This window comes from Cebus imitator, unplaced genomic scaffold (assembly GCF_001604975.1).
Source record: "Cebus imitator isolate Cc_AM_T3 unplaced genomic scaffold, Cebus_imitator-1.0 Scaffold19, whole genome shotgun sequence".
NCBI lineage: Eukaryota > Metazoa > Chordata > Mammalia > Primates > Cebidae > Cebus > Cebus imitator.
Genome location: NW_016107334.1, coordinates 2,654,747 through 2,663,422, shown reverse-complemented (window position 1 = coordinate 2,663,422; position 8,676 = coordinate 2,654,747).

The following is an 8,676-nucleotide window of genomic DNA, read 5'->3' as shown; positions in this document are numbered from 1 at the left end:
TTTGGATTGTCTTGGCTATGCAGGCTTTTTTCTGGTTCCATATGACAATAAGGTGGTTTTATTCCAATTCTGTGAGGGAAGTCAATGGTAGCTTGATGGGGATAGCATTGAATCTATAAATTACTTTAGGCAGTATGGCCATTTTCATGATATTGTTATGAGCATGGAATGTTTTTCTTTCTGTTTGTGTCCTCTTTTATTTCCTTGAGCAGTAGTTTGTAGTTCTCCTTGAAGAGGTCCTTCACATTTCTTGTTGGTTGTAGTCCTAGGTGTTTTATTCTCTTTAAATGTGCTTTATGTGTTTCCCAGAGATTCTGGTATGTTGTGTCTTTGTTCTCATTGGTTTCAAAGAACATCTTTATTTCTGCCTTCATGTAATTATTTATCCAGTAGTCATTCAGGAGCAGGTTGGTCATTTTCCATGTAGTTGTGCAGTTTTGCATGAGTTTCTTAATCCTGAGTTCTAATTTGATTGCACTGCAATCCTAGAGACTGTTTGTTATGATTTCTGTTCTTTTGCATTTGCTGAGAGTGTTTAACTTCCAATTATGTGGTCAGTTTTAGAATAAGTGTGATGTGGTGCTAAGAAGAATGTATATTCTGTGGATTTGGGGTGGAGAGTTCTGTAGATGTCCATTAGGTCCACTTGGTCCAGATCTGAGTTCAAGTCCTGGATATGCTTGTTAATTTTCTGTCTCGTTGATGTGTCTAATATTGACAGTGGGGTGTTAAAGTTTCTCACTATTATTGTGTGGGAGTCTAAGTCTCTTTGTAGTTCATTAAGAATTTGCTTTACGTATCTGGGTTCTCTTTTATTGGGTGCATATATATTTAGGATAGTTAGCTCTTCTTGTTGCATTGATCCCTTTACCATTATGTAATGCCCTTCTTTGTCTCTTTTGATCTTTGTTGGTTTAAAGTCTGTTTTATTGGAGACTAGGATTGCAATGCCTGCTTTTTTGTTTGTTTGTTTTTGTTTTTTTTGCTGTCCATTTGCTTAGTAAATCTTTATCCCTTTATTTTGAGTCTATGTGTGTCTTTGCATGTGAGATGGGTTTCCTGGATACAGCACACTGATGGGTCTTGGTTTTTATCTAGTTTGCCAGTCTGTGTCTTTTAATTGGGGCATTTAACCAATTTACATTTAAGGTTGATATTGTTATGTGTGAATTTGATCCTGCCATTATGATGCTAGCTGGTTGTTTTGTCCATTAGTTGATGCAGTTTCTTCATGGTGTCAATGGTCTTTACAATTTGGTGCGTTTTTGCAGTGGCTGGTACTGGTTGTTCCTTTTGATGTTTAGTGCTTCCTTCAGGAGCTCTTTTAAGGCAGGCTTCGTGGTGACAGAATCTCTTAGGATTTGCTTATCTGGATTTTATTTCTCCTTCACTTATGGAGCTTAGTTTGGCTGGATATGAATATCTGAGTTAAAAATTCTTTTCTTTAAGGATGTTGAATATTGGCCCCCACTCTCGTCTGGTTTATAGGGTTTCTGCCAAGAGATCTGCTGTGAGTCTGATGGGCTTCCCTTTGTGGGTGACCTGACCTTTCTCTCTGGCTACTCTTAGCATTTTTTGCTTCATTTCAACCCTAGTGAATCTGATGATTATGTGCCTTGGGGTTGCTCTTCTCGAGGAGTATCTTAGCGGAGTTCTCTGTATTTCCTGTATTTGAATGTTGGCCTGCCTTGCTAGGTTCAGAAAGTTCTCCTGGATAATATCCTGAAGAGTGTTTTCCAACTTGGTTTCATTCTCCCCATCATTTTTAGGTACACCAATCAGATGGTAGATTTGGTCTTTTCACATAATCCCATAATTCTTGTAGGCTTTGTTCATTTCTTTTCTCTTTTTTCTCTGTTCTTGCCTTCTCTTTTTATTTCATTGAATTGATCTTCAATCCCTGATATCCTTTATTCCACTTGATCAATTTAGCTACTGAAACTTGTGTATGCATCACAGAGTTCTCATGCTCTGTTTTTCAGCTCCATCACTTCATTTATGTTCTTCTCTATGCTGGTTATTCTAGTTAGCATTTCATCTTACCTTTTTTCAAGATTCTTAACTTCCTTGTATTGGGTTAGAACATGCTCCTTTAGCTTGGAAGCTTGGAGAGTTTTGTTATTACCCACCTTCTGAACCCTGCTTCTGTCAATTCATCAAACTCATTCTCTGTCCAGTTTTGTTCCCTTGCTGGTGAGGAGTTGTGATCCCTTGGAGGAGAAGAGGCCTTCTGGTTTTTGGAGTTTTCAGCCTTTTTGCACTAGTTTCTTCCCATCTTCATGGATTTTTGTACCTTTGGTCTTTGAAGTTGGTGACTTTTGGATGGGGTCCTTTCTGTTGACGTTCAAAGTGTTTTTTTTTTCTGTTTGTTAGTTCCCTTCTAACAGTTGGGCCCCTCTGCCACCAATTTGCTGGAGTTTGCTGGAGGTCCTTTCCAGACCCTGCTTGCCTGGGAATCAGGTCCTTTATGTTCTTCTCTATGCTGATTATTCTAGTTAGCATAACCAAAGCCTCAGAACTTCTGCAGTGGGGGCTGCAGAACAGTCAAGATTGCTGCCTGTTCCTTCCTCTGGTACCTTTGTCTTAGATGGGTACCACCAGATGCCAGCCAGAGCTCTCCTATATTCAGTGTCTGTCAGCTCCTGGTGAGAGGTGTCTCCCAGTCAGGATACACGGAGGTTAGGGAGCCACTTGAGGAGGCAGTCTTTTCTCATTAGAGCTTGAAGGTTGTGCTGTGAGATCTACTGTTCCTTTTGGAGCGGCCAGGCAGGGGTATTTTAAGTCTGCTGAAGTTGTACCCACAACTGCCCCTTTTCCCAGGTGCTCTGTCTCAGGAAGGTGGGGGCTTTATTTATAAGACCCTGACAGGCTGCTACCTTTTTTCTGAGATGCCCTACCCAGTGAGGAGGGAGTCTAGTGACACAGTCTGTCTGCAGAGACCTTACTGAACTGATATGGTCTGTCCAGTCACTATGTAAAACTCTTTGTTTACATAAATGAGGGACTTTGTTTAACAAGTGAGGTTAAAACAGCCTACCAGAGTCTCAGCAATGGTGGATGCCCCTCCTCCAACAGAGCTTGTATGTCCCATATTGAGCTCAGGCTGCTGTGCTGGCTGTGGGAATTTCAAGCCAGTGGATCTTAGCTTGCTGGTCTTTGTGGGGGGTGGAACTTCTTTCTCTCTAGTAGAAGTTGAGCACTGAGAGGCTTTGCTTAAAAAAGATGAGCTCATCCCTGAGCAAGTCAGCCAGACAGTATTATTTTCCTTGATTTAGAGCTTGCCATGTGTGATCTATGCATGGCCAGTTGAGGTATCAGGGAAGGTGTGCTAAAGGGCTGGGGAGATATTTCCTCTCTGATAAAATAAAAAGGAGGATATGTAAGAGGTTTTGCCTCCCTTTATTCCTGCTTGAGAAACCGATTCTGCTGAGGATGCTTGGATACTTGGAGCTGCTGTGACCATATTTGGACTGTGAGGAGAGACACTGCCCAGCCGAGGATGGTAGAGAAAGGATAGAGAGAGGTCAAGGTGGAAGAAGATCTTGATGTAAGGATTGAGGTCCCAGGCCAGAGGTCAGCCAACTTGTTGGATGTGACCTCTTGATAGGAGAGGTAATAGTAAGCCCTTCTTGCTTAAATCACTTTTATGTATTTGTAGTTAACCTCTCTTAAGTCCTTCCATGCACTCTCTCCTGATACTAACATGTCGTCAAAGACCAGGTGGAATGGTAGGCATTTTCCTAGGCTCTGGAGGTCTTCTGGCTGCAAAAGAGCTGCAGGCCAAAACCCTAGGGAGAGGCATTTCCACACCTGAAACTGCCTCTTTTCTTTGGTTGGCTTTTGTTTTGCACCCAATATTTAGCACAAGGAGGATGAGAAGATCCTTTTAATATTAAAGCATTTCAGTAGTAATAATAATAGATATTTTAGGGTTATCATTAATTGGGTGCTTACTATACCAGGTATTGTGATTAACTTTTTCAATATATAATAAATCCCCAAAAACACACTGTGATGAGAACTACTAACATATCTGCGTTACAGATGAGAATACTCTAAGCACAGAAAGTATAAATAACCTGCCTTAGATTTTGTAGCTAATAAATTCTTGATGACATAAATGTCTTCTGAGGTCAATAGTGCCTTTAAGGAAATTTGTAATTTCTTAAGCGTGATTTCTACACATAATTAGAAAATGATTGTGTTCATGGGTGAGATGGTCGTGTTCCCACTTTACAGGCAGTGCTTGGCGTCTGTATGATTCCCAGGTTCCTTGAATTAATCCTCTGATTCTCCAGGGAGCCAGAGTCCCTGGGCTGTGAATGACCAGCTCAAAGAAGTTTAGGAAGCTACGCTCTACAGTCTGGAAGCCCAGAGAGGTTGCTTAACTGCCTCTGGTCACACAAAAAGGTCAAGAAGCCTTGTGTGAAGACCTGGGTGTTCAAAGCCAGGCAGTATCCCAACAACTGGATGATGCCTAAATCTCCATTTGAAGTGTTTATGGTCATTCCAACCACCAGGCTGATTTTTCTATTTAAAAAAAATCTTTTCCTATGTGAAAAGACTAGACTAGTAAATGTCCTATTAAGCATTTATTATGTGCCAAGCTCTGAGCTAAGCAGTGGGTATTCATTACCTTATTTGAAACTCACAAACACCCTGCCTTTTAACTTGCCAATTGAAAAAGACTCGGGCTTTGGAGTCAGACCTAAGATCAAGACCCAGATTCACCAAGTATTAGCTGTGTGGATTTGGCTAGCTGATTTGCCTCCCTGAACCTCAGTGTCTTTGTCTATAAGATGAATGTACAGTAGTCCCCTTCGGAGATTTTGCTTTCTGCAGCTTCAGTTACCCACAGTAAACTACAATCTGAAGATATTAACTGGAAAATTCTAGAGAGACACAAATTCTTAAGTTTTAAATCGTGCATGGTTTTGAGTAATGTGACGCAATCTTGTGCTAACCTGCTTTAACCCATCAGGGACATGTATCATCTTTTTGTTCATCATATCCATTCCATATGTGCTACCTGCCTGTGAGTTATGTAGTACTTGGCTTGGTTATTTGATTAAAAAACAAAAGTTTTTGAAAGTATCCCTTGTGGATGATGGGGGACTGCCGTACTAATAGTTGTTTCACAGAGCTCTTACGAAGATAGTCAAGTCTCAAAATACCAGAGTATACCATGTGTCAGGCACAATGTCCTCCTTCTTTGTATTACTTCCTTTAAGTTGTGCTAAACAGGAAAAAAAAAAAAAAAGAAAGAAATGAGCACGTGTTCTACAAGATATTGTGGTAAGACATGTTTAAGAAACATGAGAAAATAAATTCTGTGTCCCAACACAAAAGGCATGTGCCTTGTCAGAGGTGACATTGCCAGGTTCCTTTCCTTCCATCTTTGCTTGGTAAAGATGCAGAAACAGTCCCTGTGGCCAAAATTGTAACCATACAGTTAGAAAGTCAAAGGGAAGATGTGAGTGGTGTTGAAAGAGCAGCTGCTACCTCTACTCCTGCAGCTTAGAGGCATCCCAGGGTGCCCAGAGCACTTCAGTCCCTCGGTGGTGACTGGGGCGTTGGGGGCAGGGGCCTGGGTCACTGCTTACTCCTAGACTGGGGTAGCCCCATGCTCTCTCTGTCTTCCTCACCTGGTGCCAGTTCGGCACTAAGGAGAGAAAGATGCTGTCTTGGTTTCTAAAACTAACTTAAATGGCCAGTGGGACTTTAGGCAGAGGAACTGCATGATGAAGTCTCCCTCCAAAGTTCAGGGAAATGGAGCATTCAAGAGGCTCAGCCATGCCTGAAGAAGCTGGAGGAAAGGGCAGGATATGGCTCTCACATCCAGTGAGGGGTATGTTAGAGTCCTCCTAAGCCTTGGCCTGGGGTGCCCTCCAGGTGCCGTGGAAGGAGGCAGTTGCTAAGAGAAGAGGCTTCCCTGGAAAGGCATTTCCATCTGTTTGCTTTCAGGAAGTGTTACAGGCTGGTGCCTGAGCTCTGTTTGACTCCTTTGTCTTGATATTTGTTGGGGCATTGCTATTCTCATTGCAGGAGGAATGCCAGGCAGGAGACTCAGTGAATACCCTGCCCTGAGCAATTGACTGATTGGTTCAGGGTCTACTGGTGATGCCCGTTAATGAGGACCCTGCTGCCTTTTCATTGAAATGCTGTTTCTCCACCATCTTCCTAGGCTCATCGAGAGCTAACCTCAGCCATGCTAAGGCCTCAGCAGATAACCCTGCTGCCCACTGCTTGGATCCCACAGAGTGTGCCCTTCCTCCCACACAAGTCATCCATTGCGTTAGCAATCTTGCTTTTCCTCCTGTTCCTCATTAAACTCAGCTCCTGAATTATTTAGCAAAACTTGACTAGCTCAAAGGAATTCTTTTCACCCTCTGTTTAACAAGTATTTATTCCCTCACTGGGTAAGGGGTTTTGAACACTGCTGCTTCATTTGGGTTGGGACTTAGGAAGAGTTTTTACTTCTCTGTGGCTGCACCTGATTAGGACCCTGTTCCAAAAATCAGCTCCAGGTGGTACTGTGCCCACTCCCAGTGCTGTTCTCCCAGTCATTGGTGTTCCATATGTGGTGAAAGCAACACAGATCAGGGAGCTAGACACACGGTAAGACCCTGGGGTGAGGCCAGCCTTTCAATCCTCCTGTGTCTTGTCTGTGAAATAGATGTGGTAGACACAGATTTCACTTCACAAACTCAGGTATGCACGATCTGTGACTAATTTTTGGTAAGCATTTAATTTGTATTTTGAGTTCCTGTTCTGCAGGAAGGCAAAATTGGATGCTCAAATAATTTGGGATTTTTACGCTTTCCCCAGATTTACATTTGTGTTCTGGGAACCTTATCTAAAAACATGATCATTTCCAGGGCCCTAGTGGTTCTCAATGTCATCTGAGCATTTGCTGAGATGCCCTCTCCCTGTGTGGGTGGGTCTCTGTTGTCTATTGAAGCAAGTGTCAGAGGAAGTCTCATGTCTGGAGGGTCCCTACATCTGGGACTCTCTATTCTTCTACTCAGCCTTTTTTTTTTTTTTTTTTTTTTTTTTTTTTTTGAGAGCACAAGTGTCACTCTCTGACCTGTCTAAGACTTCTAACACCTCCAGCTGTGTGCTAGCAAATATCTAACCATAGGCTCTGAGGGAGTTAAAGTCAGGAAGGTGGAGACAGGGAAGTCCTGATTTGAAGCATTTGCAAATTTCCAGGGTGTAGACACTTCCACTGTGGCTGATTTCAGGCTGCCAGTGATTTGACAGTCAGCTCACAGAATCCCAGAAAAGTCCGGGTCATCTCCAGCTTGCTGTCTTCAGCACACCACTGCGTGATATATCTTGTAACCAGTTCTCTGGATATGAACTTCCTCCCCACCATTCTACCTGGCAGGTAAAACAAAGGTCATCTTGCTCATACATCCCAGAAATAAATCTGAGATTGTTTTTCAACCTCTCAGGCTCAGCCTAGGCAGCAAGGCATTGGGCCATTTCCATAGGGCCCCCACCCTCAACGTCTGTTCTCTCTCAGATTCTTTCTTAATTCCTTCTTCTCTCAGACTGGGGGTCACTTTTCTAGTTGGCAGGTGGCTTTGAGTTAGAGGGATGACTTATTACTGAGCCCAACTCTGAACCTTGAGTGGTTCCAGTTGCCAAAGAGCCTTGACTTCTGCAGTGGCTGATTTCACACCTTCTCTCCCCAAAGCAACCAACACGAAATAGCCTGCCTGAGTGAAAGGAGAAAGGGTTCAGGAGAAGAAAGTAAATACAAAGAGAAAAAATCACTAATATTTTCATTACTCTGTCACATGGACATAGTAATACAGCACAAGATGAGAAGAGTAAGTGAGAAAAGATACAGGAAGAGCTTGCAGAGTCTGCCATGGAGAAGGTGTTCCATCTCATGGGTTATCTTCCTTTCCCCAGTGAAGATATCAGCAATTTCCATTGGTTTGCATCGTGTTGAGTCAAGCATGGCTCCTCTGGGCACAGACTGCCCTGTCTCCTTCCCCTCCATCACCTTGAGCATGTGGCACTATCCTGGAATCAGAATGAGCATTTCTTATACCTTTCCACTAAGGAGTCAAGAAAGGAGCGCTCACCCTCTGAAGTGTTTACAGATTTTGTGCACAGCAAATTTTAGCAACAGAAGTTAAGTGGTAAATGACAATGCCATGGAAGGATCAAACATGTTTAAGTTGTTTCAGACTCTGTTTTGGCTTTCCTGGAATCCTCAGCCTGAAAAGTGTATTAATGACGATTCCATCCTATCTGCATGTTTTAATGGACTTGCCACCATTCTGCATTGTGTCCTAGTTAACTGTGTTTTTAACTTCAGACTTCCTGTTTGATGCACATCCTTTGAGAACAAAACCTTGTTGGCTGTCGGAAAATGACTGCTAAATTATCTTCTGGATATCCTGGTTTCAGTATGGTTTTCCCTCCAGAAAAAGCTACACACCCAAGAAAGGAATGGAAAATGCATATTTCATCAATGTTGCACTGATTACCTTTTGACTTCTAGGCCTACCTCAATCTTATCATTTCTACTGGTTTAGTTTAAATGACCTTCTGTACATGCAGGGAATGTTCGTTGTTCCCTCTCTGGGAGAGGGAATAGAATATAACATCTTTTCTTGGGTTCCCTTGGTGTCTTCATCCATAGAGGTGCCTTTCAAC